Consider the following 12492-nt stretch of genomic DNA (forward strand, 5'->3'; position numbering starts at 1 on the left):
GCAAAACATAAAAACATTAAACGGTGCCACCCGACCTGGGTGACACTCCAGACATTACAAGGCCCTTTTTTTTTCCCCCTTTTTTTTTTTGTTTTTTTTTTGTGTTTTCCTTGTGCATGAAACTCTTTTTGGAGTTCACCTGCAAAAACATAAAACATGTATCCGTGCCACCCGACCTGGATGACACACACAAGACATTTACAAGGCCCCTTTTTTATTTATTTTTTTTGTGTTTTTTTTTTTTGGGGCACTAAAATCAAATTTTTCCTTTTTCCAGTGCCCCCTATAAAAGGAGAGGGGGACACTAAAAGCACCGGCAATTAAAACAAATTAAACTTTAAAACGTAAAATCAAATTAAAATTTGGTTGCCGGGCGTGATGATGCACTCCAGTCCCTCCGGTGCCCACCTCTCGCGGAAGGCCGCGAGCGTACCGGTGGACACCGCGTGCTCCATCTCCAAGGACACCCTGGATCGGATGTAAGAGCGGAAGAGAGGCAGGCAGTCAGGTTGAACGACCCCCTCGACCGCCCGCTGCCTGGACCGGCTGATGGCACCCTTGGCCGTGCCCAGGAGCAGTCCTACGAGGAGGCCCTCGGACCTACCCGCTCCCCTCCGCACAGGGTGCCCAAAGATCAGGAGAGTGGGACTGAAGTGCAGCCAGAATTTCAGGAGCAGCCCCTTCAAATAGTGGAACAGGGGCTGCAACCTTGTGCATTCAATAAAAACATGGAACACGGACTCCTCCAGACCGCAGAAATGGCAGGCGGCCTGGGAGTCCGTGAACCGGCTTAAAAATTTGTTGCACGGCACTGCTCCGTGCACCACCCTCCAGGCCAAGTCCCCGATGAATAGTGGGAGGACCCCTGCGTAGAGTGCCCTCCATCGGGGACCCCCGCCTCCTCCGGACGGCAAGATGGTACGCCATGGCGTGTCCGGACGGCCGGCGAGGATGGCAAAGTTGAGGGTGTGCAGGAGCAGCCCGTACAGGAAACCCCTCCGCGCGGAACTGAAAGGCACGGAGGGGATTTCCCCGAGGCGGCTCAAGTTGTGAGGCGCCGGCCCCCGAGAGAGGTTCCGGGGTTTGGCGCCGATGAGGAATTCCGTCCGGACGGGGGTCAGTTCGGACGGGATCTCCCCACGTGCTTGAGCCTCCTCGATACACCTAACGGAGTCAGGGCCCAGAGCTGTTTTTAGCGACTCGATGGCATCGGCCGCGCGGCGGACGTTGGCAGAATTTAGGCGCCGCGCCAGCGTGACTGGCGCCATCCAGCCCGCTCCTCCGCCATCGAGCAGGTCCCTGACCCTGGTCACCTCACCAGCCACAGCCCTCTCTTCCGACCGCCACATGAAGCCTCGGCCGTGGAGGTACGGATTCCCGAGCAGCGGTTCCTGCAGGACGGCCGCCACTCCAGCCGGTGGAGAGCTGCGCTTGGTGGAGACTTTGTTCCAGACCCTGATGAGTTCCCTGTAAAAGACAGGCAGCTCCCGGAGGGCGGTCCTGGCACCCCCCAAGTTCACAAACAGGAGCTGCGTGTCATAATTGAGGTCGAGCTGCTGGCGGAAGAAATACCTCGCCAGAGCACACCACCTAGGAGGGGGCTCGACGTAAAGGTATCTCTGCAGGGTCTGAAGACGGAAAGTCGCGAGCTGGGCGCTGACGCACACCAACGACTGACCGCCCTCCTCAAGCGGGAGACTCAAGACCGCGACAGAGACCCAGTGCTTCCTGTTGTTCCAGAAGAAGTCCACCAGCTTCTTCTGTATCTTGGCGACAAACGCAGGGGGAGGGGTCAAAGTGACCAGCCGGTACCACAGCATTGCGGCCACCAGCTGGTTTATGACTAGCGCTCGACCCCTGTAGGACAGCACTCGGAGCAGTCCTGTCCAGCGCCCTAGGCGAGCGGCGACCTTCGCCTCCAGCTCCTGCCAGTTCGCCGGCCAGGCTTCCTCGTCGGGGCTAAGGTAGACTCCCAGATAGAGGAGATGGGTCGTGCTCCAGGCAAAAGGCCTGAGCTCCTCCGGCAGGGAGTCCACCCGCCACTGACCCACCAGGAGTCCGGAACATTTCTCCCAGTTGATCCTGGCGGAGGACGCGGCCGAGTAAATCTCCTGGCACTCACGCATCCTCCGCAGGTCAGCGGGATCCTCTATCGCGAGGAGCACGTCATCGGCGTAAGCCGAGAGGACGACCTCCACGCCCGGCCCTTGCAGAGCCAGTCCCGTCAACCTCGTCCGCAAGAGGCGCAGGAAAGGCTCCACGCAAACGGCGTATAACTGGCCGGACATGGGGCATCCCTGGCGCACCCCTCTCCTAAAGCGAAGGGGCGCCGTCAAGGACCCGTTAACCTTAATCAGACACTCCGCGGCGGCGTACAAAAGTCGGATCCGGGCGACGAAATGCGTCCCGAACCCGAAAGCGCGCAGAGTTCCGAGCAGATAGTCGTGATCCACCCTGTCGAACGCCTTCTCTTGGTCGAGGGATAGGAAGGCGACCGACAGACCAGCCTCCTGGGAACAATGGATGAGGTCCCGGACCAGATGGATGTTATCGTGGATTGTCCGGCCCGGGACCGTGTATGACTGGTCGGGGTGGATCATGTGGTCCAGCACGGCACCAAGGCGAGCAGACATCGCCCTGGCGAAGATTTTGTAGTCCGTGCTGAGGAGGGAGACCGGGCGCCAGTTCTTAAGGAGGCGGAGATCGCCCTTCTTAGGCAGCAGGACGATGACTGCCCTGCGCCAAGAGAGGGGCATCTCCCCGGTCGCCAGACTTTCCCCCAGGACCCGCGCGTAGTCGCTCCCCAGGACGTCCCAGAACGCCCTGTGGAACTCCACGGTCAGCCCGTCCAGCCCCGGGGATTTTCCCCTCGAGAGCCGGGCGAGGGCACCGGTCAGCTCCGCCAGGCTTAGCGGAGCTTCCAGATTTTCGGCGCCCTCCGGGCCGACCTTCGGCAGGTCCTCCCACAAAACTCTACGCGCTTCCTCGCTGGACGGATCCGGAGAGAACAGAGCCCCGTAATATTCACGGACCCTGTTGTTGACGCCCTCCGGATCCGAGACGAGAGAGCCGTCGTCGGCCAGCAGCGTCAAGAGCTGCTTACGGACACTCTGCCTTTTTTCCAGCGAGTAGAAGAAGGGGGAGCCGCGGTCCAGATCCCGCAGGAACCGGATCCGCGACCTCACGAACGCGCCTCGGGACCCGACGAGCTGCAGGTCCTTCAGCGCGGCCTTCTTCGCTTCGTACACCGTCCGCAGGGCCGGGTCCTGGACGACTTGACCGAGACGGGCTTCCAGGTCGAGCACCTCTTTTTCTAGGCGCCCGACTCTGGCCGCCCGCCTCTTGGTCGACCCCCTCGCGTACTCTTGACAGAAGACGCGGACGTGAGCCTTGCCCACGTCCCACCATAGCCTCAAGGAGGGGAAGCCCCCCTGCTTCCTTCTCCAGTCGGACCAGAATCGACGGAACGAGTCCTGGAACCGCACGTCCTCCAGCAGCCGGTTGTTAAAGTGCCAGTACGCGGACCCCGTCCTCGCGCGGAGCGAAGCGAGCTCCGCCCACACCAGGTGGTGGTCCGAACACGGCACCGGCCGCATGGAGGCCGCCGGGACGCAGGAAACGTACGCCCGAGACACGTAAAGGCGGTCGACTCTAGACCATCCAACTCCAGGCCTCACCCAAGTATAGGCGCTGGAGTCGGGGTGGAGATTTCGCCAGACGTCCACCAAGTCGAAGGACCCGACCAGGTCCCTCAACTTCTCCATCGCCGTCATGCACTGCGGGGCACCGGAGCGGTCCCTCGCCTCGAGGGTGCAGTTAAAATCCCCCCCGAGGACAATGCAGTCGCCGACGTCGACGGAGCCAAGAAGAGCGGACACCTCTTCAAAGAAGCGCGTTTGCTGCGGGCCGGGATGAGGGGCGTACACGTTCACGAGATGAAGCGGCACGTCCCCCAGGCGAACCGTTACGTGCAGCAAGCGGCCTGGCACGGGCTCCTCGACCCCCAAGATCTCCGGCTGAAAATGCGGGCCCAGCAAGATGGCCACCCCACTAGAAATGGCGGTGAGGTGGCTCATGCGGACCTCTCCTTGCCATTCCAGGAGCCACGTGGCTTCGTCTCCCGGAACGGTGTGGGTTTCTTGCAGGAAGCACACCGCATATTTCCCCTCCCGCAGGAGCGAAAAATTGTCAAATCTACGGCGTGCCCCTCTGCCGCCGTTGATGTTGAGGCTGGCTATGGTTATCTTCATGGCAAAAGCATAGTGCAACCTCTACCTTAACCTATTGTGGGGGAGGGAGCGGAGTCTTTTGTTGAACTCCGCTCCCTCCGCAGCCCAGCGAGGAGTCCCTCGAGCTCGCGCAGCTCAAGGTGCTGCTCCTTTGTCAAGGGCCCGCCCGCGGCCAAGGTTTTAACGGCGGCGCGGACGGACCCCTTGATCAGCTCCGGCTCGGACCATTTTTCCAGGGCCAGTCGGGCTTGGTCGCGGCGACCCCGGCTCTGGGCCAAAAAGTCCCGGAGTTCCTTTGCAGGAACGAGGAGGGCCTCAGCGGCGGCCGCGAGCAGATCCACCGCCTCCCTGGCGGTGGTCTCTAGGTCTTCACCCGCGTCCCCCACCGAGTCCCCGTCCTCCTCCGGGAGGTGGCCGCCAGCAGCCGGCCCATCGACCGCACAAGGTACGGCAAATGAACCGGCCGCTCCAACCGGCCCTGGCACTGCCCCGATCCCACCCCCAGGATCGTCGGCAGAGGAGTCCCCACTGGGCTCTTTTAAAAATGGTGCTGGGTCGGGAAATGACAGCGGAAGGGGTTCCCCCTCCGCCCCAGGAACCGGAGAACAAGGAGAGACCCGGCCATAGGAAATCCCCAGGCCCTCCAAGTGCTCCAGCTCCAAAGTAAGGGGCGAGGGTGGGTGTTCCTCCCCCTCCCCGCTGCCACCCCCCGGCCCAGCATCTACAGTGTCATAATTATTTAATTGTTTTTCTGCCGGGTCGAGCGACTCCCGGGGGAAGTTGGATAATAGCTGGGCGGGCTCAGGTTCGGCCTTTTCGGCCTCGCCCGCCTCAGTCCCCGGGACGCCCGGCCCGGCGGCTACGCATTCCTCCGCGGTCCCCACGCCCCCCACGACAGGCAGATCTTCCACTCCATCCCCGGGAGGCAGAGGCTGGGCAGCCTCAACTGTCTCACCCTCCCCGGGGAAAGACTCCTCGCGCCTGCAGCGCAATTTGGGGGCGCTGGTGGGGGACGCGGGACACGCGGCGGGCACCGCCTCCTCCGCGGAGGGATGTTGTTCCCCCTCCGCCTCATTGGGGCGGTGCCTCTTTTTGTTCCTGGGGGCGCGCGGAGTCAGGGAGACCTCCATGTCTGCCGAGGCCTCCCGCTCCGCCCCCCCCTTTTCCTTTTCTTGCCCGCGCCTGGGCCCCTCTGTGGTGGTATTCAAGGGCCCGGGCACGGGCTCGGGGCACCCCGCGCTCGCCGGTGACTGGGTTGGGCTGAGCGCGGTGGTCAGACTTTCCGGCGCACCGAGGGGACCCGCCTCTAGATGTTTCTCCTTCTTCCGCGCCTTCTTTCCGCTCGGACGCTCTCCCTCCCCCCCGCCGGAGGCCCTGAAAACAAAGGCCTCCGACGATGCCCGCGCACCCATGGCTCCCGGCACGCGGACGCAACTAGGGGGAGGGGTGGCGGCAGCGCCAGCCTTGGCCGCCTTCGGTGGTTTGGCGGCCTTGGAGGCGGGGCAGTTCTTGCGAACATGCCCCACCTCCCTGCAGGCATGGCACCGCACGCCGTCCGACGTCCAGAAGACGCGGTAGGCAGTCCCCTCGTGCACCACGTTAAAATCTCCCTCCGTCGTGTCCTCCCGCGCCAGCCGGACAAAGAGCTGGCGGCGGAAGGAGAACACGTGGCGCAGGCTGCTCTCCCTGAGGCCGAGCGGTATGGGGTTGATCCCTGACCTTACCTCCCCCAGTTGTTGTAGGTGAGGGAGGAGGAGCTCAGCGGAAACAAAGGGCGGGACGTTTGAAATGATGACCCTCTGCGCGGTGGCCTCGAGAGGGTCCACCGGCAGGAACGTCCCGCCCACCGTGAGCCCCTTTTCAAGGGCCAGGGACACCGCCCGCTCCGACCCCAGGAAGAACACGGCCTTCCCAGACATCTTGGAGGCTGCGACAATGGCCGAGGGGCCGACTACCCCAGCCATCGCCCGCACGCACTCCTCAATGCTCATTGTGGGGTGAGTGTAGCTCTTGACCCCGTGTTTCCTGGTTATAAGTCTGAATGGTGGCAGGGCAGCGGGTGGCGCAGGAGGTGCCGTGGATGTGGACACCGCCTGCGCATACGTCCTTGCTGGCCCTGCCACCGGCGTGGATGGGGTCGCCATCACGGGGTCCCTTTAAGGGCTACACCCACCCCAAAGTCACAGGCCTTAATGGTCTTTAATGGCCTCTTATGTTCACTGAGCAGAGGAGCCCTTAACGAGGCACCTCTCCCCTCGTTGACAATTGGGGAGAGGCCTTGCTCCCTCTGCTCAGTTGTCTTAATTGTTTTTTTGTAAATTTGGAAGGAAGAGGCCTCAGAGAGAGAGGGGAGAAACAGAGTAGCAGAGAAAGAGAGAGGGGGGTGGGAAGGGGGGGGGGGACTGCGAGGGCAGGTCTCCCCTCGCAGCTGTGGGTGGGTGCACTCCCCAGATGGCAAAAACACAAAAGTCCTTGGGGTGGTCTTCAGGTGGGGGGAGAAGATGTCTTCACCTGGGGTAGCTGGAGCCACCAGGCACTCCTAACGATCTTTAATTGGGTAATTAATAACAATCTTCAGCCTGGTAGCTCCAGCTATCCCAGGCTAGGCAAATGTGGGGGGTGGGGGGGGTTCCAATTGTGGGGGGGGGCCTAGTTGTAAGCACGGCCCCCACGCACACTTCCACACACACACACACCCCCCGCGATGTTCCGGCCCTCAGTGGTCTTCTTTCCTCCCCCCACCGATACAACAAAGTCTGTTTGGGGAAATGCACCCACACCCACCTGTAGAGTTGTAGAGTCTCCCTCCTTCCACACTGGATGTTGTTGTGGTTTTTCCCCCTCTCTCCAACTCCTTGCAGAATGGTAAAAGTTGTTAAAGTTTTCTGTTCTCCTCCTCTCCCTCTGGTTAAAGTGATGGTGAAGCCCCTTCCTTCCTTCTCTTCCTGGCCTGGTCTCAGGGCTCTCCAGGCAGGAGCTCAAGTTGCTAGCAGCTCCACTCACTGCTCACAGCTCCAACTGTGCAGGACACGCCTCCACTGCTGCACAATTGGTCCTTGTGCATGAAACTCTTTTAAGTTTACCTGCAAAACATAAAAACATTAAACGGTGCCACCCGACCTGGGTGACACTCCAGACATTACAAGGCCCTTTTTTTTTCCCCCTTTTTTTTTTTGTTTTTTTTTTGTGTTTTCCTTGTGCATGAAACTCTTTTAGAGTCTACCTGCGAAAACATAAACATTAAACTGTGCCACCCGACCTGGGTGACACTCCAGACATTTACAAGGCCCATTTTTTTTTTCCCCCCTTTTTTGTGTTTTTTTTTTTTTTTTTTGTTTTTTCTTTTTTTTTTTTGTTTTTTTTTTTTTTTTTTGTTTTTTTTTGGGCACTAAAATCACAATTTTTCCCCAGTGCCCCCTATAAAAGGGAAGGGGACACTAAAAGCACCGGCAATTAAAACAAATTAACTTTAAAACGTAAAATCAAATTAAAATTTGGTTGCCGGGCGTGATGATGCACTCCAGTCCCTCCGGTGCCCACCTCTCGCGGAAGGCCGCGAGCGTACCGGTGGACACCGCGTGCTCCATCTCCAAGGACACCCTGGACCGGATGTAAGAGCGGAAGAGAGGCAGGCAGTCAGGTTGAACGACCCCCTCGACCGCCCGCTGCCTGGACCGGCTGATGGCACCCTTGGCCGTGCCCAGGAGCAGTCCTACGAGGAGGCCTTCGGACCTACCCGCTCCCCTCCGCACAGGGTGCCCAAAGATCAGGAGAGTGGGACTGAAGTGCAGCCAGAATTTCAGGAGCAGCCCCTTCAAATAGTGGAACAGGGGCTGCAACCTTGTGCATTCAATAAAAACATGGAACACGGACTCCTCCAGACCGCAGAAATTGCAGGCGGCCTGGGAGTCCGTGAACCGGCTTAAAAATTTGTTGCACGGCACTGCTCCGTGCACCACCCTCCAGGCCAAGTCCCCGATGAATAGTGGGAGGACCCCTGCGTAGAGTGCCCTCCATCGGGGACCCCCGCCTCCTCCGGACGGCAAGATGGTGCGCCATGGCGTGTCCGGACGGCTGGCGAGGATGGCAAAGTTGAGGGTGTGCAGGAGCAGCCCGTACAGGAAACCCCTCCGCGCGGAACTGAAAGGCACGGAGGGGATTTCCCCGAGGCGGCTCAAGTTGTGAGGCGCCGGCCCCCGAGGGAGGTTCCGGGGTTTGGCGCCGATGAGGAATTCCGTCCGGACGGGGGTCAGTTCGGACGGGATCTCCCCACGTGCTTGAGCCTCCTCGATACACCTAACGGAGTCAGGGCCCAGAGCTGTTTTTAGCGACTCGATGGCATCGGCCGCGCGGTGGACGTTGGCAGAATTTAGGCGCCGCGCCAGCGTGACTGGCGCCATCCAGCCCGCTCCTCCGCCATCGAGCAGGTCCCTGACCCTGGTCACCTCACCAGCCACAGCCCTCTCTTCCGACCGCCACATGAAGCCTCGGCCGTGGAGGTACGGATTCCCGAGCAGCGGTTCCTGCAGGACGGCCGCCACTCCAGCCGGCGGAGAGCTGCGCTTGGTGGAGACTTTGTTCCAGACCCTGATGAGTTCCCTGTAAAAGACAGGCAGCTCCCGGAGGGCGGTCCTGGCACCCCCCAAGTTCACAAACAGGAGCTGCGTGTCATAATTGAGGTCGAGCTGCTGGCGGAAGAAATACCTCGCCAGAGCACACCACCTAGGAGGGGGCTCGACGTAAAGGTATCTCTGCAGGGTCTGAAGACGGAAAGTCGCGAGCTGGGCGCTGACGCACACCAACGACTGACCGCCCTCCTCAAGCGGGAGACTCAAGACCGCGACAGAGACCCAGTGCTTCCCGTTGTTCCAGAAGAAGTCCACCAGCTTCTTCTGTATCTTGGCGACAAACGCAGGGGGAGGGGTCAAAGTGACCAGCCGGTACCACAGCATTGCGGCCACCAGCTGGTTTATGACTAGCGCTCGACCCCTGTAGGACAGCACTCGGAGCAGTCCTGTCCAGCGCCCTAGGCGAGCGGCGACCTTGGCCTCCAGCTCCTGCCAGTTCGCCGGCCAGGCTTCCTCGTCGGGGCTAAGGTAGACTCCCAGATAGAGGAGATGGGTCGTGCTCCAGGCAAAAGGCCTGAGCTCCTCTGGCAGGGAGTCCACCCGCCACTGACCCACCAGGAGTCCGGAACATTTCTCCCAGTTGATCCTGGCGGAGGACGCGGCCGAGTAAATCTCCTGGCACTCACGCATCCTCCGCAGGTCAGCGGGATCCTCTACCGCGAGGAGCACGTCATCGGCGTAAGCCGAGAGGACGACCTCCACGCCCGGCCCTTGCAGAGCCAGTCCCGTCAACCTCGTCCGCAAGAGGCGCAGGAAAGGCTCCACGCAAACGGCGTATAACTGGCCGGACATGGGGCATCCCTGGCGCACCCCTCTCCTAAAGCGAAGGGGCGCCGTCAAGGACCCGTTAACCTTAATCAGACACTCCGCGGCGGCGTACAAAAGTCGGATCCGGGCGACGAAATGCGTCCCGAACCCGAAAGCGCGCAGAGTTCCGAGCAGATAGTCGTGATCCACCCTGTCGAACGCCTTCTCTTGGTCGAGGGATAGGAAGGCGACCGACAGACCAGCCTCCTGGGAACAATGGATGAGGTCCCGGACCAGATGGATGTTATCGTGGATTGTCCGGCCCGGGACCGTGTATGACTGGTCGGGGTGGATCATGTGGTCCAGCACGGCACCAAGGCGAGCAGACATCGCCCTGGCGAAGATTTTGTAGTCCGTGCTGAGGAGGGAGACCGGGCGCCAGTTCTTAAGGAGGCGGAGATCGCCCTTCTTAGGCAGCAGGACGATGACTGCCCTGCGCCAAGAGAGGGGCATCTCCCCGGTCGCCAGACTTTCCCCCAGGACCCGCGCGTAGTCGCTCCCCAGGACGTCCCAGAACGCCCTGTGGAACTCCACGGTCAGCCCGTCCAGCCCCGGGGATTTTCCCCTCGAGAGCCGGGCGAGGGCACCGGTCAGCTCCGCCAGGCTTAGCGGAGCTTCCAGATTTTCGGCGCCCTCCGGGCTGACCTTCGGCAGGTCCTCCCACAAAACTCTACGCGCTTCCTCGCTGGACGGATCCGGAGAGAACAGAGCCCCGTAATATTCACGGACCCTGTTGTTGACGCCCTCCGGATCCGAGACGAGAGAGCCGTCGTCGGCCAGCAGCGTCAAGAGCTGCTTACGGACACTCTGCCTTTTTTCCAGCGAGTAGAAGAAGGGGGAGCCGCGGTCCAGATCCCGCAGGAACCGGATCCGCGACCTCACGAACGCGCCTCGGGACCCGACGAGCTGCAGGTCCTTCAGCGCGGCCTTCTTCGCTTCGTACACCGTCCGCAGGGCCGGGTCCTGGACGACTTGACCGAGACGGGCTTCCAGGTCGAGCACCTCTTTTTCTAGGCGCCCGACTCTGGCCGCCCGCCTCTTGGTCGACCCCCTCGCGTACTCTTGACAGAAGACGCGGACGTGAGCCTTGCCCACGTCCCACCATAGCCTCAAGGAGGGGAAGCCCCCCTGCTTCCTTCTCCAGTCGGACCAGAATCGACGGAACGAGTCCTGGAACCGCACGTCCTCCAGCAGCCGGTTGTTAAAGTGCCAGTACGCGGACCCCGTCCTCGCGCGGAGCGAAGCGAGCTCCGCCCACACCAGGTGGTGGTCCGAACACGGCACCGGCCGCATGGAGGCCGCCGGGACGCAGGAAACGTACGCCCGAGACACGTAAAGGCGGTCGACTCTAGACCATCCAACTCCAGGCCTCACCCAAGTAAAGGCGCTGGAGTCGGGGTGGAGATTTCGCCAGACGTCCACCAAGTCGAAGGACCCGACCAGGTCCCTCAACTTCTCCATCGCCGTCATGCACTGCGGGGCACCGGAGCGGTCCCTCGCCTCGAGGGTGCAGTTAAAATCCCCCCCGAGGACAATGCAGTCGCCGACGTCGACGGAGCCAAGAAGAGCGGACACCTCTTCAAAGAAGCGCGTTTGCTGCGGGCCGGGATGAGGGGCGTACACGTTCACGAGATGGAGCGGCACGTCCCCCAGGCGAACCGTTACGTGCAGCAAGCGGCCTGGCACGGGCTCCTCGACCCCCAAGATCTCCGGCTGAAAATGCGGGCCCAGCAAGATGGCCACCCCACTAGAAATGGCGGTGAGGTGGCTCATGCGGACCTCTCCTTGCCATTCCAGGAGCCACGTGGCTTCGTCTCCCGGAACGGTGTGGGTTTCTTGCAGGAAGCACACCGCATACTTCCCCTCCCGCAGGAGCGAAAAATTGTCAAATCTACGGCGTGCCCCTCTGCCGCCGTTGATGTTGAGGCTGGCTATGGTTATCTTCATGGCAAAAGCATAGTGCAACCTCTACCTTAACCTATTGTGGGGGAGGGAGCGGAGTCTTTTGTTGAACTCCACTCCCTCCGCAGCCCAGCGAGGAGTCCCTCGAGCTCGCGCAGCTCAAGGTGCTGCTCCTTTGTCAAGGGCCCGCCCGCGGCCAAGGTTTTAACGGCGGCGCGGACGGACCCCTTGATCAGCTCCGGCTCGGACCATTTTTCCAGGGCCAGTCGGGCTTGGTCGCGGCGACCCCGGCTCTGGGCCAAAAAGTCCCGGAGTTCCTTTGCAGGAACGAGGAGGGCCTCAGCGGCGGCCGCGAGCAGATCCACCGCCTCACTGGCGGTGGTCTCTAGGTCTTCACCCGCGTCCCCCACCGAGTCCCCGTCCTCCTCCGGGAGGTGGCCGCCAGCAGCCGGCCCATCGACCGCACAAGGTACGGCAAATGAACCGGCCGCTCCAACCGGCCCTGGCACTGCCCCGATCCCACCCCCAGGATCGTCGGCAGAGGAGTCCCCACTGGGCTCTTTTAAAAATGGTGCTGGGTCGGGAAATGACAGCGGAAGGGGTTCCCCCTCCGCCCCAGGAACCGGAGAACAAGGAGAGACCCGGCCATAGGAAATCCCCAGGCTCCCCAAGTGCTCCAGCTCCAAAGTAAGGGGCGAGGGTGGGTGTTCCTCCCCCTCCCCGCTGCCACCCCCCGGCCCAGCATCTACAGTTTGATTAAAATCAATATATTTTGTTTCTGCCGGGTCGAGCAACTCCCGGGGGAAGTTGGGTAATAGCTGGGCGGGCTCAGGTTCGGCCTTTTCGGCCTCGCCCGCCTCAGTCCCCGGGACGCCCGGCCCGGCGGCTACGCATTCCTCCGCGGTCCCCACGCCCCCCACGACAGG

Source organism: Pristiophorus japonicus, chromosome 6 (assembly GCF_044704955.1).
Source record: "Pristiophorus japonicus isolate sPriJap1 chromosome 6, sPriJap1.hap1, whole genome shotgun sequence".
NCBI classification, from domain to species: domain Eukaryota; kingdom Metazoa; phylum Chordata; class Chondrichthyes; family Pristiophoridae; genus Pristiophorus; species Pristiophorus japonicus.